Source organism: Oncorhynchus clarkii, chromosome 14 (genome assembly GCF_045791955.1).
Source record: "Oncorhynchus clarkii lewisi isolate Uvic-CL-2024 chromosome 14, UVic_Ocla_1.0, whole genome shotgun sequence".
Taxonomy (NCBI): Eukaryota; Metazoa; Chordata; class Actinopteri; order Salmoniformes; family Salmonidae; genus Oncorhynchus; species Oncorhynchus clarkii.
In genome coordinates, this window is record NC_092160.1 from 9,661,238 (window position 1) to 9,667,239 (window position 6,002).

The window sequence follows — 6,002 nt, forward strand, 5'->3', positions numbered from 1 at the left end:
GTGCTCAGACCCCTCTTCTATTTTCTGTTCACCTATGACTACATGGCCACGCACGACACCACCTCAAATCATCAAGTTTGTTGACGACACAACAGTGGTCGGGCTGATTTGCTGACAACAAGACTGTGGTAGGCCTGATTACCAACAATGATGAGGCAATGAAGTTAGAGCCCTGGCAGAGGGGTGGTAGGAAAATAACCTTTCCCTCAATGTCAACAAAACAAAGGAGCTGGTCATGGACTACAGGAGACAGAAGAGTGAGCACGCCCATATCATTAAAGGAGCTGCAGTGGAGAGGGTCAAAAGCTTAAAGTTCCTCAGTGTGCACATCACTGAGGACCTGAAATCGTCCCCACATCAAGGTGAACACTCACTTAGTTACACATTCGGATTACTGTTACGGGGATATTTTGGTTGTTAATTGGATTAGTGCCGCCATTTCTTGATTTCCATCTTTTTCTATGTATTATATTTATTATTTGTGTACTCGTTTGACATTTGACTGCATTGCGTACCCGATCAATACACTTTGATTTGCCGTTTTTTGATTTGATCTATTGGACAAACAGAGCTGGAGGAGAGTGTAAACATTCAAACTCCAAGCATTATCTGATCTTATGTTTGTACATGGTTGAATTCCTTGGAAAGCATTCTGAGTGTATTGACAGTCACCAAGAGATGAAAGGGCTGTGCGTGTGTGAAATCTATAAACACAGGACCTCAATGTGCCACACCATCCCTCCCTCCCTCCCAACCAACCTTGCCTTCCCCAAGAGCTACTGTACAATCGATGACACTGTGCAGGCATCAGTTTGTATTATCTGCTAGGCCCGGCTCTGATCCCCAATTGTAGAGAACAATCTAATTGGAGCAGGAAACCAGTTCCCAACTGTGCCCTGGACGCAGAGAGAGGCAAGTCAAGAAAATCAATGTCCTGGCTTTATAAATCACACTACTTCTCTGTCCTCCCCTCCTCCATTCCTGCTGTCCCATCTAACACAGTGGTTCCCAACCTTTGTCACTGTACCACCAGCTGAATTTTGCTCTGGAATACCACTGAAGTACCCCCTCGTGCATTTCACCAGTAAGCCTAAGGTCTCATGAGTTTTCTCAAGTCCCCCATCTGGATAGGCCAAGTACCCCCAGGGGTCCTAGTTCCCTTTTTGGGAACCACTGATCTTACACGGCCTTGTTTGGATGTCTTCCCAGACCATTCATACTCACCTGAGTGTGACCAACTGGGCTGTGAATCAGACGGCTAGGACAGAGGGAGTATCCACTGTTGAGAATGTACATTATGCATTTGATTTAAATGCTGTCGTTGGCCCAGAAATGCCTGTTCTCTCACAGGTCTGAGGCGATTACATGGATAAATGCAGGAGCATTTGAATAACGTTGTGAACAGAAAATCAGCTGCAGCAACAGCAGCAGCTGTGTTGAGTTGTGACGGCTCTCAAAACAAAGTCATCATGTTTCAACTACACTAACCTCCCTCACGAAGTCCGAAACACTGTATTTTGATTTTTATGACATGAGATGAATTGACTGTACATCAAAAAGACAGTGTTAATTACTTAAGTATGAATTATTTAGCATTTTAACGACTCGATGAAATATAAATGGTCTGGGTCAATACAACACTCCATCAGAGCAGCCTGGGGACTCATGGAGAAGGAGATGGGGCCAGGGCTTGTATTTTCCAGACCAGACCACATAATGACACTGGGGCTCCACAGACACTGACCCTCAGCAATACGCTGCATCAGCATTAAGGTTGCAAAATTCCAGGAACTTTCAATAAGGAATAAAGGAATAAGCAGGAAAATCCGGAATCCTCCAACCAGGATTTATTGAAAACTAGGGAATTTATTGAACGCTCATGGAATTGTACAACCCAAATCCGCACTATCCTCACAGAACCCAGGAGAGCTGCATTACCCTGTTGTGAGTCTATGGTTAACCTTAGGACCAGGAGTGTGTACTGGCCATGTGAGCTGATCAGTGAAAACTCTGGGCCTTAGCCATTTCATCACTGTGTGTGTGTGTGTGTGTGTGTGTGTGTGTGTGTGTGTGTGTGTGTGTGTGTGTGTGTGTGTGTGTGTGTGTGTGTGTGTGAGAGAGAATTATGTGATGTTCGATCAAAGCATTGGTAGACACAGTTTTATAAACGTGTGCGCCATCTAGTGGTATATTACCAAAAATTAATGTTGGGGTTTTTGTAGACGGTGGAGCTCTCTGCTAAAGTGTGTGTTTCTGATTCCATTCCAAACCTAGAGGAAGACAGAGATTCAAAAATAACGGCCCTCAAAAGTTAAAACCTGAAAACAATCCGTTACAAAATTATTTACACACATGGGAACTTCCACCAGAGTACCTCAAATCTTTGCCTTTAAACTAGCAAGCAGCATACCTACTCTGTATCTCTGTCGTTGAAGAGTAAACAGACTGCTGTACTTTGGAATGTGTCCATGATAGAAGTGTGTTCTTTTTTCTCTCCACTGGGATAGTGATACCAGAGAATCAGACAGGAATGGCAACAGTTTACACATTTCTTCTATGGTGTGTGATGCTGCTGGACTGCCGGCTGTTCTAGGGAGGTAAGTCCTGCTCTCTCTGCTGATGGTTTTAGTAGGTTTCTCACTAGTAATAAGTATACAACTCTCACAGTTATACACCAGCAACAACTGTTGCAGCCTTACCATCTCTCTCTCAGTGAGTGTGTGTGGACATGTGTGTGTGTGTGTGTGTGGTGGGGGGAGTCCTAGAATACGGTATTGTGTTATGATACTTTAAAGATATTTTAAAGATTCTGTATGGATTTTTCAGATTGAGTTTCGGGTCGGTTATGATGGCAAGCCTTTGCTTAATGAGGAACTGTCGTGGTGACACAGAGCTGTGTGTCTGTGGGTGGTGTGTGCTTTGTGGGTAACAAACTGTAGCGTTTAGCGCTATGAATCTTGGTATGCCATCTCAATTGTGTAATATGTCAATAATGATGAGTGTTATGTCTCAGATGAGGACCAGTGTAAGTCGTCCCAGTCTGAACCAGGCGTCCTGTAATGACTAGCTGGGCTCCTACACCTGTACCTGTCTACCAGGCTTCTCTGGGATGAACTGGGAGGTAGGAGAGTCGTAAACACACTGCACACTTACTTGAGTCAAGCCCGTATAAGGAGCATAGGCCTTGACGAATGTCCTCCGTTTCACTTGGTTCAGGGCAAGTTTTTCCAGGTCACAACAGTTAAGGTCGCTCTGCCATCTTTGCCTGGACGTTTCTCCTATAAACATTGTAATAACACTGTTGGGAAACCAGATGTCAGTCATAACAATTTGAACCTATTACATATTAACATGTCTCTTTAGCCGTGGGTTGATGATGCATGTTTCTCTTCACAGTAACAGCCAGGCAGTGTAAGGTGAATAACTGAGAATGTGTTCTGTGACACCTATGGGGCACAATGTAGCTGTGCAGAGGGCTACAAGCTGCCGCAGAATGGAGTCAACTTTAAACCTGAATGTAACCTAAATATTTCACACATCTGGTTCCACATTTACCAGAATCTTACTTAAGTACTGTGTAGCAACACGTTATAACAGTAGTGTGACTACAATGTTACTACATTAGTGTATAGAGGAACTGGATGTCAAGTGTTAGAAAGGATGGTGGTTGCTAACTTGGGATTTGCATGTATACATACAGTACCAGTCATCAGTTTTGACACACCTAGTCATTCCAGTGTTTTTCTTTATTTCGACATTGTAGAATAGTGAATACATCACAACTTTGAAATAACACACATGCAATTATGTATGAACCCTCCCCAAAAAAGTGTTAAACAAATCTGAATATATTTTCTATTTGAGATTCTTCAAAGTAGCCACCCTTTGCCTTGATGACAGCTTTGCACACTCTTTGCATTCTCTCAACCAGCTTCATAAGGTCTGGAATGCATTTCAATTAACAGGTGTGCCTTGTTAAAAGTTAATATGTGGGCTTTCTTTCCTTAATGAGTTTCCTTAAACCAAGCGCTATGATGAAAGTGGCTCTCATGAAGACCGCCACAGGAAAGGAAGACCCAGAATTACCTCTGCTGCAGAGTTTTTGGTAATTTTTTTTTAGCTCAGCTAAGTTGTCACTACTTTTAGAACATTTTCTTTGTGTAGGACTCTTAAATTCTAGGCTGATACATTTTGATTGATTACAGATGGATTACTAGATTGTTTAATTGATTGTACCCCTCCAGGGGAGCATAACATCTATGCCAAAGAGGGCACAGAGCAGGACCACGAGGTTTTGAAGCAGTACAAACACCCTCTCTGTGACTCTACAATCATGATATCGCCCTGCTGCGCCTCCACACCCCCGTCCTTTTCTCCTCCCACGCCAGACCCATCTGCCTGGGGCCCGTGGTATTCACCGAAGACGTGGTGAAGGATGAGTCCCCGGCTGGGGTCACACGCATTACAGAAGACAGAGGTGCCATTTACAGAGAGGATGCAGTGTAAGGATAGCAGTGGTGCCCGTATCACCAAGTATGTATTTCACGGCCAGCTATGCTGACGTGGACAAAGACTTGCGCCGGGGGAGAGCGGGGGTCCTCATACCAACTGTGTTGGAGTGTGCCAAGGAGGGGAAGTATGGTGTGTATACCAGTGTACACCAGACTAGCATTACTATAGATGGATACGTCACGTTATGGCGGTGACCAAGGACATGCTGCATGATGACCTGGACGACTAACGCTTGACCTTTGACCCCCAGGGTCCTCAGGACCCCGTCTTGTTTCAGGTCTCGTTTTCAGGGTTCAATTCATAAGACGATTTCTCTTTGAATACAAAATGGACGTCTCCTTGCATCGTCTTCCTCCAATCAGCTGGTGAGAACACGTTTTACAAGGCAGATACCTGCATGTCCTACAGGTGCCTACTGTACATCATGGTTATTCATAAAACTATAAGAATAATTTACTGACAGATGAAGGAACGAAGGCAAAAGGCTGTCTGCAAACAACTAGAAATTGCTTTATGGTAATTTACTCTCGAGAAGCAAGGATTAAAACAAGGTGCAAAACAAATGTATTATTTTAATAAATACTTTATTTGGTCTATATACTAAAATGCAGCCAAACAATAACCTGAAACCTGCAATGTTCAGTCAATATTCAGTTTGCCATGCAATTTCTCTATTGAGAAACATTCAGCAACAAGCTTACAGCGCTCGTCAAAGACGCACAGCATTTTCAAGCATATACTGAACAAAAATACATTCAACACGCAACAATTTCAAGGTTTTACTGAGTTACAGTTCATATAAGGAAATCAGTCAATTTTAATATATTTATTAGGGCTTAATCTATGGATTTCACATGACTGGGAATACAGATATTCATCTGTTGGTCACAGATACATAAAAAAAATGGGCCTCAGGATCTCTTTGCGGTATTTCTGGGCATTCAAATTGCCATCGATAAAATGCAATTGTGTTTGGGGTCCGTAGGTTATGCTGCCCATACTATAACTCCACTGACACCATGTGGCACTCTGTTCATAACATTGACATCAGCAAACTGCTCTCCCACAAGTCCCAATTCACGTGATCTGTGGTTGAGAGCCCAGTTGGACGTACTGACAAATTCTCTAACGTTGGTGGCGGCTTATGGTAGAGAAATTAACATTCAATTCTCTAGCAACAGTTCTGGTGGACATTCCTGCAGTCAGCATGCCAATTGCATGCTCCCTCTCAACTTGAGACATCTGTGGAATTGTGTTGTGTGACAAAACTGCACATTTTAGAGTGGCCTTTAATTGTCCCCAGCACAAGGTTCACCTGTGTAATGACCATGCTGTTTAATCACCTTAATATGCCACACCTGATTATCTTTTCAAAGGAGAAATGTTCAATAACAGGGATGTAAACAAATTTGTGCGTATGGAACATTTCTGGGATCTTTTATTTCAGCTCATGAAACCAACAATTTACATGTTGCGTTTATATTTTTGTT

General features: G+C 43.1%; 1 pseudogene; it reads left to right on the forward strand.

The window, feature by feature from the left end:
- Positions 1 to 235: 235 nt before the first annotated feature.
- LOC139365820 (coagulation factor IX-like) lies at positions 236 to 4,741 on the forward strand (annotated as a pseudogene).
- Positions 4,742 to 6,002: the final 1,261 nt, after the last annotated feature.